This window comes from Tachyglossus aculeatus, chromosome 5 (genome assembly GCF_015852505.1).
Source record: "Tachyglossus aculeatus isolate mTacAcu1 chromosome 5, mTacAcu1.pri, whole genome shotgun sequence".
Taxonomy (NCBI): domain Eukaryota; kingdom Metazoa; phylum Chordata; class Mammalia; order Monotremata; family Tachyglossidae; genus Tachyglossus; species Tachyglossus aculeatus.
Window position 1 is genome coordinate 43,043,869 of NC_052070.1, and position 15,703 is coordinate 43,059,571.

Genomic DNA, 15,703 nt, shown 5'->3' on the forward strand with positions numbered 1-15,703 from the left:
GCGCTTACTATGTACCAAGTACTGTTCAAAGTGCTGACAAATGCCATTAAAAACAAACAAACTAGCAGCACGTTGTCTTCCAAGTGCAGCTGGTCTGTGGTCCATAAACACTAATAAAGTCCAGAGAAAACACATAAACTCTGGTGCTGGTTTGCCTAAAATGAGAAATGTATGACTCACAGTATGATGAATGAGAGAAGAGAAACAGAGAGAGAGAGAAAGAGAGAGAGAAAGAGAAAGAGAGATTGCGAGAGTGCACACCTCGTGTGACAATCCAGAAATAGGCCCAACTGGTGGAGAAAAATCCCCAGTGAATCTCTGAGGCGAAGGAGATATCAAGCAACTCACCAGGCTTCAATTTGTTGACTAAATGTTTGCTGGTAGCCTGTAGCTCCAGATGGTGAAACTGGGTCAAAACCAATACCTCTCCACAAATAGGAATGAATGAACTCATTCCTGGCTATTTGCCCAGTTGTCTACAGGTTAGGCTCAACCACTGGTGGACAAATGAGGAAATTGAAGAGGAAACAATACCAGAATAGAGACGGGTTCTTCAGGGTGGTCAGGGGAGGATCCCCAGAAATCCATTTAGCTGGGATCTGTCAATAAGATGTCTCAGCTCTTGCTGGCCTAAGCAGGTTAATTTCTGCTTCCTTTTGCCGGCGGGGTGGTCCAGTGTCCCGATCTGTCAGAGAAAAATGATGTTAGTTGTGAAAGAGCCATCTTCTCCATTCCGTCCAACCCTCGCATCAAAATAATAGATGACCATCCAGGGGGAGACGCTGGCCTCTTTCCAAGCTAAAGGGTCCAGTGAAAAATGAGAGGCAAACTCTCTGTCATGTCTGCAAGTGGGAAGGGGAACACAACTTCAAAATAGCCAAAAGGAGGAGAAGCAAGGATAGTCATCTGCCTACTTCCACCACTTACTAAAAGGGTATGGAGTCAGGCTTCGCACCGGCTCCTGGGATGTTTCTTTTTATCTTTGGGAATAAGGAATCAGGTGAGGGGACTCCTCTAGGCACCTGTAGGAGCAGCAGAAACTGACCCTGGATCCCAAAAGCACAAGAACAGCATGGGAGGCCTTGGGTCCTAATCAAAAGAATGAAGAACTGGGAAACAGACTGCTACTCATCTGCTGTGTGTGACCTTAAGGAAGTCACTTAACTTCTCTGTGCCTCAGTTACCTCATCTGTAAAATGGGGATGAAGACTGTGAGCACCTTGTGGGACAGGGACTGTATCCAACCTGATTAGCTTGTATCTACCCCCCAGCTTAGAAACTGTGCTTGACACATAGTAAACACTGAACAAATGCCATCATTATTATTTTTATTATACTCAGATCCCAGTCCCAGCTGTGCCACTGGCCAGCTATGGGACCCTGGACAAATCACTTATCTTCTCTGGTCCTCAGTTGTGTCATATGTAACGAGGGCACTTTAGTACAGTATCTGGCACTTAGTAAATGCCTAACAAATGCCATAATTATTATTATGTCTTCCTACCTCTAAGATTCCCCTCTCAGGTCACACCTGGAGTGTTTCCAGTACTCAACCAGTTTCAACTCTGAGAGGTAGAGTCAAGCGGAGGCATGTCCATTCCATTCTTAGCTTGGGCAGTGGCTAGTGAGTTTCAGGCAATCTGCTCCAGCTCCTCAGGATCTTCAGTTATGGTCTAGTTATTCTGTATTTCAAAAGACCAAGCATTTCCCTTTGAAATTATAGACAGAGAAGTTGAAGGTGGTGTCCATCAGTAGATTCCTCAAACATCTCTTGGAGTTAAAACAAAGGACCCAGTCGGCGCATAGTCTAGCAAGGCTATATATTTGTCTCACGTGTCCTCCTCAAATCTCCTCACATCCCCACTGTAAGCTGCTTGTGGGCAGGGAATGTCTGTTTTTATATGGTACTTCCCCAAGTGCTTAGTACAGTGCTCTGCACACAGTAGGCGCTCAATGAATATGATTGAATGAGTAAAGTTCAGTGTCAGTTAATTGTTTTGAGATTTGTGGAAGAAATAGTGGACTTGTAAGATTACTTTCACTATGATTCCCCACAGACTAAGCCAGTGATCTGAAGAGTAGATCATTTGGGGAGGAGTGTTGGGCATTGTCACTGTATCGATTTATACCTATGTTCTACAGAGAACCCCAGATGGCTAACACCAGGTCAGCAGGGATGAGATATTGGAGCAGCCAGTTCATTATTAGTCTGGCATTTTTTATTATTATTATGGTATTAAGTGCTTATTCTATGTTGAGCGCTGTTCTAAGCTCTGGGGTGGATATAAAATACAAGAGAAGCAGCACGGTGTAGTAGATAGAGCATGGGCATGGCAGCCAGAAGGTCATGGGTTCTAATTCCAGCTCCTCCACTTGTCTTCTGTGACCCCGTGGCTCAGTGGAAGGATCCCGGGCTTGGGAGTCAGAGGTCATGGGTTCTAATCCCGGCCCCACCATTTGTCAGCTGTGTGACCTTGGGCAATTCACTTTTTTAAAAATGGCATTTATTAAGCGCTATGTGCAAAGCACTGTTCTAAGCACTGGGGAGGTTACAAGGTGATAAAGTTGTGCAGGTTACAAGGTGATAAAATTGTCCCACAGGGGGCTCACAGTCTTCATCCCCATTTTACAGATGAGGGAACTGAGGCACAGAGAAGTTAAGTGACTTGCCCAAAGTCACACATTTTACAATTCCACTGAGCCACACTGCTTCTCTCAGCACTTAACTTCTCTGTGCCTCAGTTACCTCATCTGTAAAATGAGGATGAAGTCTGTGAGCCCTACCTGGGACAACCTGATTACCTTATATCTACCCCAGCGCTTAGAACAGTGCTTGACACCTAGTAAGCGCTTAACAAATACCAACATTATTATTTTCAGAGAAGCAGTGTTGCTTAGTGGAAAGAACACTAGCTTGGGAGTCAGAGGATGTGGGTTCTAATCCAGGCTCTAACACTTGTCAGCTGTGTGGCTCTGGGCAAGTCCCCCTCGTCCCCCTTCTCCATCACCCCCATCTTACCTCCTTCCCTTCCCCACAGCACCTGTATATATGTATATATGTTTGTACATATTTATTACTCTATTTATTTATTTATTTATTTTACTTGCACATATCTATTCTATTTATTTTATTTTGTTAGTATGTTTGGTTTTGTTCTCTGTCTCCCCCTTTTAGACTGTGAGCCCACTGTTGGGTAGGGACTGTCTGTATATGTTGCCAATTTGTACTTCCCAAGCGCTTAGTACAGTGCTCTGCACATAGTAAGCGCTCAATAAATACAATTGATGATGATGATGATGATGATGCTCCAATGCAAAACTCCCCTGTGCAGGGCAGCAGCGGCAATGGAGAATGTTGAGGGCAGAGACTCGTGTTTACTGCGTGAAAGGAGGCAATGGTAAACCACTTCTGCATTTTCACCAAGAAAACTTTGTGGATACACTACCAGAACGATTGCAGGTGGAGAGCGGGGCATTGTAGGAGAGATGCATCTGTGACGTCACTATGGGTCGAAGACGACGCAACGGCATAAGACAAGACAAGACCTCGAAGATTGTGAACATTAGGGAGGACAGGGATGGAGTCCAATCTAATTCATTCATTCATTCAATCATATTTATTGAGCGCTTACTGTGTGCACAGCACTGTTCTAAGCGCTTGGAAAGTACAAAGCAGCAACTTATAGAGATGGTCCCTACCCAACAACAGGCTCACAGTATATACACCTTAGCACTTGGCACATAGTAATCATAGTAATAGTATTTGTTAAGTGCAAAGCTCTCTACTAAACCCTGGGGACAAAAGCACTTAGTACAGTGTTCTGCACATAGTAAATGCTCAATAAATATGATTGAATGAATGAATATTCAAGTGGTAATTAATCATGGTACTTGGCCCTCATGAGGCTTACAATCAACATAGTAAGTGCTAAATATAATAGTAATAGTGGTATGGTTCAATCATCCACTGGGTGCAGTGCACTGTACTAGGTACTTGGGGAAATACCAAACAAGCAGGTGACATAGTCTCTGCCCACAAGGAGCTTACCCTCTAATGAGACCTAAAAACTCAGCCTGCAGCTAAGCGTGTTTAAAATCAGGAGTGACATTTTTAGGTAAAAGGTCTATGGTAGTTAGAGAGAAAAATTAGGGATGTTAGAAAAAGTACACCCATGACCATGAAAATTAGATTAAATCCCAGTAGATGTGAATGGGAAATGTGTGTTCCATTTCTGAAGTATTCTCCCAAGTCTTAAGTGGAGTGTCTATCCCTCAGTAAACACTCAACAAATACCACTATTTGTGGCAGATGCAAGTCAAGGAGGACTGAGGGCATGCTCTAGTGTATCCTCAAATATCTCCCATTCCCCCTTATTGCCCTCTTCTTCTCAGTTGTCCCATTTCAGCTCTATCCAAACGAGCTCAACCATGCTCCTTGTTAGGTAGGAGTTTCCTTGCTATTACTAATGATGGCATTTATTAAGCACTTACTATGTGCAAAGCACTGTTCTAATCACCTAGAATGAGAAGCCTTAGAGCCCTTTTCCAGGCCAAGCATTCCAGAGGAATAAAAGGGACCCAGAATCCAGCCCAGAATCCCAAAAGAATTCTCTATCTGAATGCTCTGAACAACTAGAAGACTCTGATTGCCAAATCAATCATATTTATTGAGCATTTACTGTGTAAGGCACTGTATTAAACACTTGAGCCAAATAATATTTCAACTGTAGATACAGTTGAGAAGGATGCAAGAAAATTAGTTCCAACAGAGACTTATGATGACAAACTTAAGATTTACATGAGAAAAAAGAAACATATCAACAACCCCCATTGCCCCAGCCTCCCTTACCATCAGTTAATAAAAGGATATGGGCAGATGGAGACTCCTCATTCAGTCAGCATCAGGAGATAGGAGGTAGGAGAGATCTTTCTCTACCACTTCCAAAAGAATTCAGGGGGGCTTAGCTCTGCCCAGGACCACCCTTTTCTGTGGTGCAGAAAGGTCATGAGTTAGCCCTGTGGCTTTCTGAAAAATGTAACTTCTCCTTTCTTTCTCTGCAATTCCCTGGCAGTCTTCAGTAGGACCTGTTGAATGTTTTGAACACACCTAGCTCTCACCAAAGATGGACCATAATGTATTTCAGTCTAACATGTCTCTTTCAGTAATTACAGCTTCGATACTGGCATCCAAAAGTATTGTTGTGGTTAAACACAAATCCAGTCTAAATTTGAAAGACTCCATTGGACAGTGTGTGGTGGATAGAGCACGGTCCTAGGAGCCAGAAGGTTGGGGGTTCTAATCCCAGCTCCACCATATGTCTGCTGTGTGGCCTTGGGCAAGTCACTTAACTTCTCTGGGCCTCAGTTGCCTCATCTGGGAAAATAATAATAATAATGGCATTTATTAAGCATTTACTATGTGCAAAGCACTGTTCTAAGCATCTGGGAGGTTACAAAGTGATCAGGTTGTCCCACAGGGGGCTCACAGTCTTAATCTGCACTTTACAGATGAGGTAACTGAGGCACAGAGAAGTTAAGTGACTTGCCCAAAGTCACACAGCTGACAACTGGTGGAGCTGGGATTTGAACCCATGACCTCTGACTCCAAAGCTCTTTCCATTGAGCCACACTGCTTCTCTAAATGGGGATTAAGACTGTGAGCCCCATGTGGGACATGGACTTTGTCCAACCCAATTTGATTGTATCCACCCCAGAGATTAGTTCAGCGCCTGGCACATAGTAAGCACTTAACAAATACCAGAATTATTATTATCACGATCATCTGGTCAAAAATACTTATACCTATGTTTTCTTCAGGATAAGCCTATCAAGGGGGAAATGGTATTTTCAACTGGGCAGATCACTTTCCCAAGATCTATTTTATGGCCCTGCACATAGACATTAATTCCATCCACAGTATGTGGCAGGGGGCATTCATTTCTGCCTCCACGCTTGAGAGAGGACAATACAACAAGAAGTGAACTTCTCGGAGAACATTCCTGGACTTGAACAATGACTCAGCGGGGCCTAGTGGAAAGAGCCCGGCCCTGGGAATCAGAAAGACCTGGATTCTCATCCCGGCTCCGCCACTTGTTGTCTGAGTGACCTTGGGCAAATCACTTCACTTCCCTGACCCTCGGTTACCTCATCTGCAAAGGCCTGGGCCTGGGGAGTTTTTCCTAGAGAAGACTGGAAGCTTCCCAGTGACACACCAAACATCTCTCATCCAATAGCCCAAAATTGCCACATGTCACTTTGCACCTACAAAAATTCCATTGCCACCCAGCACAAACAATTGAGTCTACAGAATTATAGTAATTGTGGTATTTGTTAGGCGTTTATTATGTGCCAATCACAGTATTAAGCACTCAGGAAGATGTAGGATAATCAGATTCGACATAGTCCCTGTCCCACATGGGGCTCACATGGGAGGAAGGAAACATATACGATCTCCATTTTACTGACGAAGAAACTGAGGAACAAAAAAATTAAATGTCTCACCCAAGCAGGGAAGCAGCAGGACCCTATAAACCTTCTGATTCCCAGCCCTGGGCTCTATCAACCAGGTCTACCAGGAAGGACATTGCTCCCCTCCATCCTCCATTGGCTGAGAGGACAGGTTTGCCATTCAGTCCCATGTCCCATGAGTGTTTTATCAAAATGAACAGATGGCAGTTCAGAGCAATGACTTGCCTGGGTCACATCCTGTCACAACAGATCTGCCTCCGAAGTCCCTGGAACGTGGGCTTTTCATTGAGCCTTTTGGTGGGCTCATGATTGGAAATGATCCTGAAATTGGCTTCCTTGGAGCTGAGTTTCCTGAACAAACTTGGATTACAACGGGCATTAAGAGTGGTTTGCTCCCAACAAACAAAAGGCCCGTAATGAGATAAAGAAGATTGTACAAAGAGAGAGGAATTGGAACATAATTTATGTGCAGATGGTGGACCTAAGATAGTGGAACAATGTCAGGTCTAATGATGTAGCCAGGAGAAAACAAACCCATACAGATGCAGATTAGTAAAACACGCTCATTAATCACATCTTCATGTACACAACTTTCCATAAGGGTATGCAGACTCACTTCGAAATTTGCACATACAAGCTTTATTGTCCCTACAGGGAATGCTTTGGATGGAGAGAGCTCAATTTTAAAACTAGAGAGAGCTATGTTTTATATTCTTGCATTTCTGTCTGTGGACTGCCCTGCTCTTGAGAGCTAATAAACTCGCAAGAGGAGGGAAAATAATTCTACCCTGGAAGTTTCAGAGCCTGACTGTATTGCCATGAAAGTCTGCAGAGTCTTTTACCCCTAAGTTCATTAATACAGGAGAGGGGTGAAGTGATGGAGGATAGATCAGAAAAAGGGAGGAGCTGAACAGAGTAAACAAGGGGTAAACAAGGGGTAATAATTTGGACATAAAGATTAGAACTGCCTAAAAAAATATCTTGCAGAAATTAAGATGAGATGCACTTAAAGTGTCAGGGTTTAGAGGTGGGAGAAGGGAGATCACTGAAGACTCTCCCATCCAAATACGGGTCAGGAAGAAGAGGTCCAGAACACAACATGCACTACTCTGGTGATATCGCAGGCACCATTTCCTGTAAATATGCAAAATTTACATGATTCTAGAGCATTTTGGTGGTGGTAGCAGAACCTGAACCACAGCTGAACGTAAGCCGGAATGGGCCAGAATTGGCCAGAACTCAGCTCTGTTACAAGGAAGAGACAAGGAGAGGCAGCATGGCGCAGTGGATAGAGTACGGGCCTGGCAGGAGGTCATGGGTTCTAATCCCTGCTTCATCATTTGTCTGCTTTGTGACCTTGGGCAAGTCACTTCACTTCTCTGGGTCTCAGTTACCTAATCTGCAAAATGTGGATTGAGACTTTGAGCTCCTTGTGGACTGGGAGTGTGTCCAATGTGATTCGCTTGTATCCACCTCAGTGCTTAGTACAGTGCCTGGCACATGGTGAGCACTTAATGAGTACCATAATTATTATTATTATTATTATTATTATAAGGAGTGGTCATTTGGGGGTGTGGGGGCAGTGGAGGTGGGGTGGTGGCGGGGACACTTTCAGGTAGCAAGGGGGATTAGGGGAAAGCCCCCTCACCCCCCGTCACATGGGTTTGGTCCAGGGAGAGGTCAGTCTGCCAGGGTCAGCTCCCATGTCTGCCTCCTCTCAGTTTTGTCCAGTGGTGCAATCAATCAGTGGCATTTATTGAGTGCTTATTGGGTACACTATATAGACACCTGGGAGAGTATATTGTAGGAGCTGGGTTCTAGTCTCAGCTCTGCCACTTATCATCTGTGTGACCTTGGGCAGAAGTCACAACTTCTTTGAGCCTCAGTTCCTCATCTATACATGTTTTCCCTCCTACTTAGACTGAAAGCCCCATGTAGGACAGGGACTGTACACAACCTAATTATCTCGTACCTACCCCAGTGTTTAGAACAGTGCTTGGCTTATACTAAGTGTTAAACCAATATAATTACATTATTAATACAACAATGTTGGAGGCACAATCCCTACTCTCAAGGAGCTTACAGTCTGGAGTGGGAGGCAGACATTGAAATAAATGATAGATAGGGGAATGGGCAGAATATAAAAAATATGTCCTAGTGTTGTGGAGCTGGGGGTGGGGTGGATATCAAGTTCTTAAGGGGCACAGACCCAAAGGCATAGACAACACAGAAGGGAGAGCATGTAGGGGATACGGTAGGGTGAGGGGGCTTATTTTGAGACGGACTCTTGGAGAGATGTGATTTTAGGGTGGTCCTTGAATATGAAGGGGAGGGAGTTCCAAGCCAGAGAGAGGATGTAGGTAAGGGGTCGGTGGTGAGAAAAAGGAGCTTGAGGAATTGTAAGCTGGTATTATAATAGTAATAATGATGGCATTTATTAAGTGCATACTATGTGCAAAGCACTGTTCTAAGCGCTGGGGAGGTTACAAGGTGATCAGGTTGTCCCACAGGGGGCTCACAGTCTTAATCCCCATTTTACAAATGAGGTAACTGAGGCATAGAGAAGTTAAGTGACTTGCCCAAAGTTACACAGCTGAAAATTGGAGGAGCCGGGATTTGAACCCATGACCTCTGACTCCAAAGCCCGGGCTCTTTCCACTGAGCCACACTGCTTCTGCAAAGGAGTGAAGTGTGTGGGCTGTGTTGTAGTAAAAAAACTATTAGATTACAAGCCCCATAGGGGACAGGGATCGTGTTTAATTCCCAGCCATGTGTTTTCTCCCAGTGCTTAGTACAGTGTTTTGCACACAGCAAGCTCCTAATTAATATGAATTCTAATACCATTAGGCAATTAGCCAGGTAAGGTTGGAGTGAGTGAGCTGATTGAGGAGGGAGAGAGCCCTTTATATGATGCCCCTTAGCCATTGCTCACAGCCACCATCGCAGCAGGAGTCATGGCAGAGACTCAGCTCTAAACTTAAGAAAGAAGATACAAACCCAGACTGGGGGGAATGTACACAATGACCACTACAAAACCAAGTGTCCAGTCTCCCTGGACCCCCAACTGATGCACACACTGTCCGCTTTAGGACCAAGTGTCCAGTCGCCGTGCTTGGGGAGAGAGCTATTTCTGCCCTATAGGAGTCCCACTAAATCAAGTTGCAGTACCAGTGATCTAATGGTTTAGTGTGAGATCTTCAACAAAGGGGCAGAAAGTTGGACTCTTCTGAGGACAGAATCTTTAAGGTGAATGGTCAATTAATAAGGATGGGAAAGGTTCACACCTTCCAATGCTATTGTTTGAGTTTTTGTGCTTAATCAGCTTGGGGCCTGCCACAGTCTGCCTTCGGATACAAAGGGCAACCCAGTGGTTCCTTCTGGAATTCAGAAGGAACAAAAGAAATGTGTTTAAATTGTGGCACATTGCCTTTTCTGTAAGAGACACACAACAATGCCAGTAGGGCATCCTCTTGGGCCAATATGGAGAGCACAGGAGAATCCCATCACAGAATCAAAAAACACATCCGTATGGGACAACGCAATAGTTTCAGGCCAGTTATGACAGTGCAAGTGCCTTGCCACCAAACCCCTTCCAGTTTGAGTGAAAATAAAGTGGGGGTAGATTAATAATACGGGAATTTGTTAAGCACTTACTATGTTCCAGGCACTCTACTAAGCACTTGGGTGGATACAAACAAATTGGGTTGAACAAAGCCCCTGTCCTACCTAGAGCTCACAGTCTCAATCCCCATTTACAGATGAGGTAACTGAGGCCCAGAGAAGTGAAGTGACTTGCCCAAGGTCACACAGCAAACAAATGGTGAAGCTGAGATTAGTACCCAAAACCTTGTGACTCTCAGGCCCTACTCTAGCCACTACACTATGCAGCTTCTGATACTATCATGAAAAATTGAGGTTCAGAATCTGTTCAACAAATAGTGCCATTTTCCACCCACAGTGACAAAGCCATTAGCATGCTGGAACCAACAGGAAAGTCCACTAGATGAAGATTTGAGTTAGAGAAAAATTAATCATAAACAGATTTACTGCTTGCTCCCTGTCTGGGAGTGCTGCTGTGTTGATGAATGAGCTATGATCTGTACATTCTGGAGCTCCTCAAAGCAAAGGACAGGATATTTTTGGTCTCAAAGCATTTAACATTTTGGGTGAAGAAAGAAAACAAACACGCATAGTTTAAAATAGATCCTTAATATTTTAAATAGGCTCTAGTTACAGTTGTCCTATGCTGTTTCTTAAAGTGCATAGTGGAAAGAGAACAGTCCTGTCAGAGGGCCTGGATTTCAATCCCAGCTCCTCTACTTGCCTGCTATGTGATCTAGGACAAGTCACTTAACTTCTCTTTGCCTCCGTTTTCTGGCTTAGTGGATAAAGCACGGGCCTCGGAGTCAGAATGATCTGCGTTCTAATCCCGGCTTCACTATTTGTCTGCTGTGTGACCTTGGGCAAGTCACTTCACTTCTCTGTTCCTCAGATACCTCCTCTGTAAAATGGGGATTCAGCCCCATGTGGGACAGGGACTGTGTCCAACCCAATCACCTTGTGTCTACCTCAAGGCTTAGAACAGTGCCTGGCACAAAGCATGGCTCAGTGGAAAGAGCTCGGGCTTTGGAGTCAGAGGTCATGGGTTCAAATCTCAGCCCCGCCACTTGTCAGCTGTATGACTTCGGGCAAGTCATTTGACTTCTCTGGGCCTCAGTTCCCTCATCTATAAAATGGGGGATGAAGACTGTGAGCCCCGTGTGGGACATCCTGATCACCTTGTAACCTTCCCAGCGCTTAGAACAGTGCTTTGCACATAGTAAGTGCTTAACAAATGCCATCATCATTATCATTATTATTATTATGATAAATATCTGTTCTCCTGCCTACTTAGACTGCTAGCCCCATGAGGGACAGAGACTGTGTCCAACCTTTTTCATTCATTCATTCAATCATATTTATTGAGCACTTACTGTGTGCAGAGCACTGTACTAAGCGCTTGGGAAGTACAAGTTGGCAACATATAGAGACGGTCCCTACCCAACAGTGGGCTCACAGTCTAGAAGGGGGAGCTAACCTGAATAGATACAATTAGATACAAGCTAACCTGATTAGCTTGTATCTACCCCACCACTTAAAACAGTGTTTGGCACGTAGTAAACACTTAACAAATATCACAATTATAATTACTGTTTGAAGACACCAGCAATGATGAAATTCTCTTATTGTAGTATGTGCAGTTGCCCCTGTAAGGGTTGCACCTGGAGAGTTCCCAGTTCTATGCCCATCTCAGCTATGGGAGCGGGAGTCAAGCAGAGGCATAACCATTGCATTCCTAGATTAAGCAGAAGCTAGCAAGTGGAAGGCAATCTGCTACAAGTCAAAACTCACCTTTGTTGGGCAGCAGAGGCACGGGAGAAAGTTGAGGGCCAAGACTCATGTTTACTGCGCAGAAGGAAGGAATGGTAAACCACTTCCATATTTTTACTAAGAAAACAAAAATGATTGCAGTGGAAGTGGTGCATTCTGGAAGAGATATGCTGCTTCAGAGAAGCAGCGTGGCTTAGTGGAAAGAACATGGGCTTTGGAGTCAGAGGTCATGGGTTCAAATGCCGACTCCGCCAGTTGTCAGCTGTGTGATTTTGGGCAAGTCACTTAACTTCTCTGTGCCTCAGTTCCCTCATGTGTAAAATGGGGATAAAGACTGTGAGCCCCCCGTGGGACAACCTGATCACCTTGTTATCTCCCCAGCGCTTAGAACAGTGCTTTGCATATAGTAAGCACTTAATAAATGTCATCATTATTATTACTATTATTATATGTCCAATGGTGTTTCTATGGGTAGGAAACAACTCGACGGCATAAGGCAAGATAAGTACATGCAGCTAAAAAGGTCAAGGTGGGGCCCACATCTTCAACCAAACTAGGCCCCCGCACAATCTACCTTTGGTTGTGGCATCACTTTTGCTATTTGCAGTGCTTGTCACTGTTTTTTCTTTTGCCTCTGCCTTATGACCCTCTCCATGGTTCTATTTAGCAAAAGCCACTCCTTTCTGGATTACAGTGTCAGGCTCCTCAGTTGGCCACAGTGCTTTCCCGGTTTTTACCTAACATGCAGCTCTGTCTGTGGCTTGATCTTCCTGCAACCTTAAAACACACCCTCTGTTCCCCTATTCGACATAAAAGAAACAAACAACCTGTTCGCTTAGGCAGACGTGCCTGGCTGCTTTTCTTTCGAGAAACAACCGCTACCAATTGTCTTTAGAGCTACTCTTCCTGAACTATCGAAAACGATCCTGACATTTCCCCCAACCCTCTCAGGGTGCTGTTAAGACTAAGAAGCTAAGTGCAATCTCAACTTCAACGACACCAAATCTTTGCTTTTTTTCCATGATCCATTCTCTGCAAAGAAGAGGGCAGTAATCAATCCACAGCAATCTCCCCACTTCTCCTGAAAGTGGGCTATAGGTTTGCTGTCTGTCCCCGAAGAAAATGAGACAGCTCTCTGTGAAGTTTTATAAGATCATTTCTGCTCACAGGTGAGCTGTGTTTGCCGAGTAATTGGAAGGTGGAATGTCACCCCTGTGTTTTAAAGCGTTTTTAGTGATGGGAGAGCTGACCAACCATTTGAAACCATGTGCAGTGAGCAACCCATGAATTGGGTAAAATGGACACATAGGGGAAGCAACAAGATAGAAAGGAATGCATGACTCTTGCCTAGAGGCTGCTGGAGGCTTGAATCTCTTGGATTCAACAGTGGAAACAGCCAACAGTGGAAAAAGATCCAGAAGTCCAGCAGAGTGTGGGCTACTGGTGACATGAAAGAATCCTAGACACCACATTGCTGACCTCCCTCCAGCGGTTCCTTTAAACAAAAACTGAAAAATATCAAAAATAAAAATCAGTATACATTTATCTTGTGGAAATGATTAGTGTTGGTACTTCTGTCCATTCTTCAGGGTTTTTTTGTTTGGAATCTGCTAAGACAACTGCATCCTCTCAGGGTTGCACCTGGAAAATTTCCAGTCCTCTACCAGTCTCGACTACAGAAGGGAGAGTCAAGCAGAGGCCTGTCCATTCCATTCCTAGCTTGGGCAGTGGCTAGCAAATGGAAGACAATCTGCTACAAGTCAAAATGTACCTGTGCTGGGTGCATCGGCATGGGAGAGAATTGAGGGCAGAGACTCATTAACTGCGCAGAAAGAGGCAATGGTATACCACTTCCATATTTTTATCAAGGAAACTCTATGGATATGCTACCATAGAGATGTATCCATGGTACTGCTATAGGTCGGACACCATTAGACAGAATAAGACAATAATGAAAACGAGACAACTGCACTCACATTCACTGGGGCATAAGAGCGAGTGTCACATAACCAATTCTGCATGAAAAGGATCACATGGAAACTATTCTTTGAGGAAATCCACAGAACCTATATAGTTGCTGGGCATTCTCCTCTTCAGTGGAGGATGGAGGACAGGGTTCGGTTATCTTGCTTCTGCTGTCCTTTGATGATGATGATGATGATGATGATGATGGCATTTATTAAGTGCTTACTATGTGCAAAGCACTGTTTTAAGTGCTGGGGTGGTTACAAGATGTTCAGGTTGTCCCACGGGGGGCTCACAGTCTTAATCTCCATTTTACAGATGAGGTAACTGAGGTCCAGAGAAGTTAAGTAACTTGCCCAAAGTCACACAGCTGACAATTGGTGGAGCTGGGATTTGAACCCATGACCTCTGACTCCAAAGTCCGTGCTCTTTCCACTGAGCCACGCTGCTTTCCCAAGTGCTGTGCACTCAGGAGGCTCCCAATAAATATCATTGATTGATGAAAAATGAAAATGGGGGGCATGAAATATAATAATAATGATGATGGCATTTGTTAAGTGCTTACTATGTTCCAAGCACTATTCTAAGTGCTGGGGTAGATGCAAGGTAATCAGGGTGTCCCATGTAGGGCTCACAGGCCTCATCCCCATTTTACAAATTAGGGAACTGAGGCCCAGAGAAGTTAAGTGACTTGCCCGAAGTCACAGAGCTGACAAGTGGCAGAATCAGGATTAGAACCCATGACCTCTGACTCCAAAGCCCGGGCTCTTTCCATGAATCCACGCTGCTTTTCTGAACAAGCTGGCTGAAAATTGGATTGTCACAGTACAAAACCAGACAACTGGTCACCCTCTACTCCCCCATGCAACGCTGACACTTTAAAAAGTTGGCTAGCCCAGGTTGAGGGCCAGATGGAATGAGCAAAATATCTTAATTTCAGTTTGCCTGGACTTTCTTGGGGTCCCATTTAGCTGGTCTCACAAGGGCCAGACAAAGCTGACAGTGACTCACAGCCCCTTACCCACTCCAAGCATATGGCTTATGAACCAACAACTGAGGAATAGTTGGAGCTGGATGTTTTTCTCTAGAGAGCAGATTTGCTGTGAATGGAGAGAAGATGGGGTTGGAAAGTGTGGGGAGGCAATGGGAAAACAAAAGCCAATTAAAGTTTTCTCTCTCTCATTGTCTCTCTCTCTGTCTCTTATTCTCTCTCTTCTCTACCTACCCCTTTTCTTCTTCCTTTCTCACACCCCCCCAAGTCAGTCAGCCTGGAGGATAAAATCAGAGGAGGCCAGGAAAGGAAACAGAAGGATGTTAATCTATAGAAGAGAGAGCCAAAGAGCATGTTCCAAAGATCCCATATGGATTTGGGATTAACTGATAGGAAAAGTGTGATATCTCCTGGGCCTAGAAACATGACCCAGAACGTTTCCACAATCAGCCATTTTGTGTGAGGCTGGGTTTATCTCAGTGGATGTGTTGATGCTTGCCAGCTTCCTGAGGGATGGGAGGGTCACAGATGGGATTAGAGGGGGCACAGCCTTCTTTCCCCTTCCACACAAAGCCTCAAACCCAACAGCTGGGGGTCTTTTCATTTGGCCTCTTCCTGACCATTAACACGCCTGCCATCCGCCGCCTCTCCTGCCCCCCGATTTATGGGCCCTTCATCCCAATGTTGATCTTTGCGACGTCACCACCTGGGCTGCCTTCCCACCATCTGCTGGGTCAATATGGCCAATGCAATTAAAGAGAGGTGGGAGCAGAGACCCTGGAATGGATCTGGCTCGAGCACGGTGCTCAGCATTTGCAGAGGGTCTCAGAGGAGGCTCAGCTAGCCTAAATGAGTGGATTGGAATGGATGCCATGTCCTCTGAGAGCCGAAGCCCTTCTCCATCTCCTC

The 15,703-nt window shown here is 44.8% G+C and overlaps 1 non-coding gene across 1 annotated transcript; it reads left to right on the forward strand.

The window, feature by feature from the left end:
- The first annotated feature begins 13,461 nt into the window (after positions 1-13,461).
- Positions 13,462-13,599, forward strand: LOC119929343. The gene has a single exon (XR_005451471.1). It is a non-coding gene; the product is annotated as a small nucleolar RNA SNORA7 (small nucleolar RNA).
- The last annotated feature ends 2,104 nt before the right edge of the window (positions 13,600-15,703 follow it).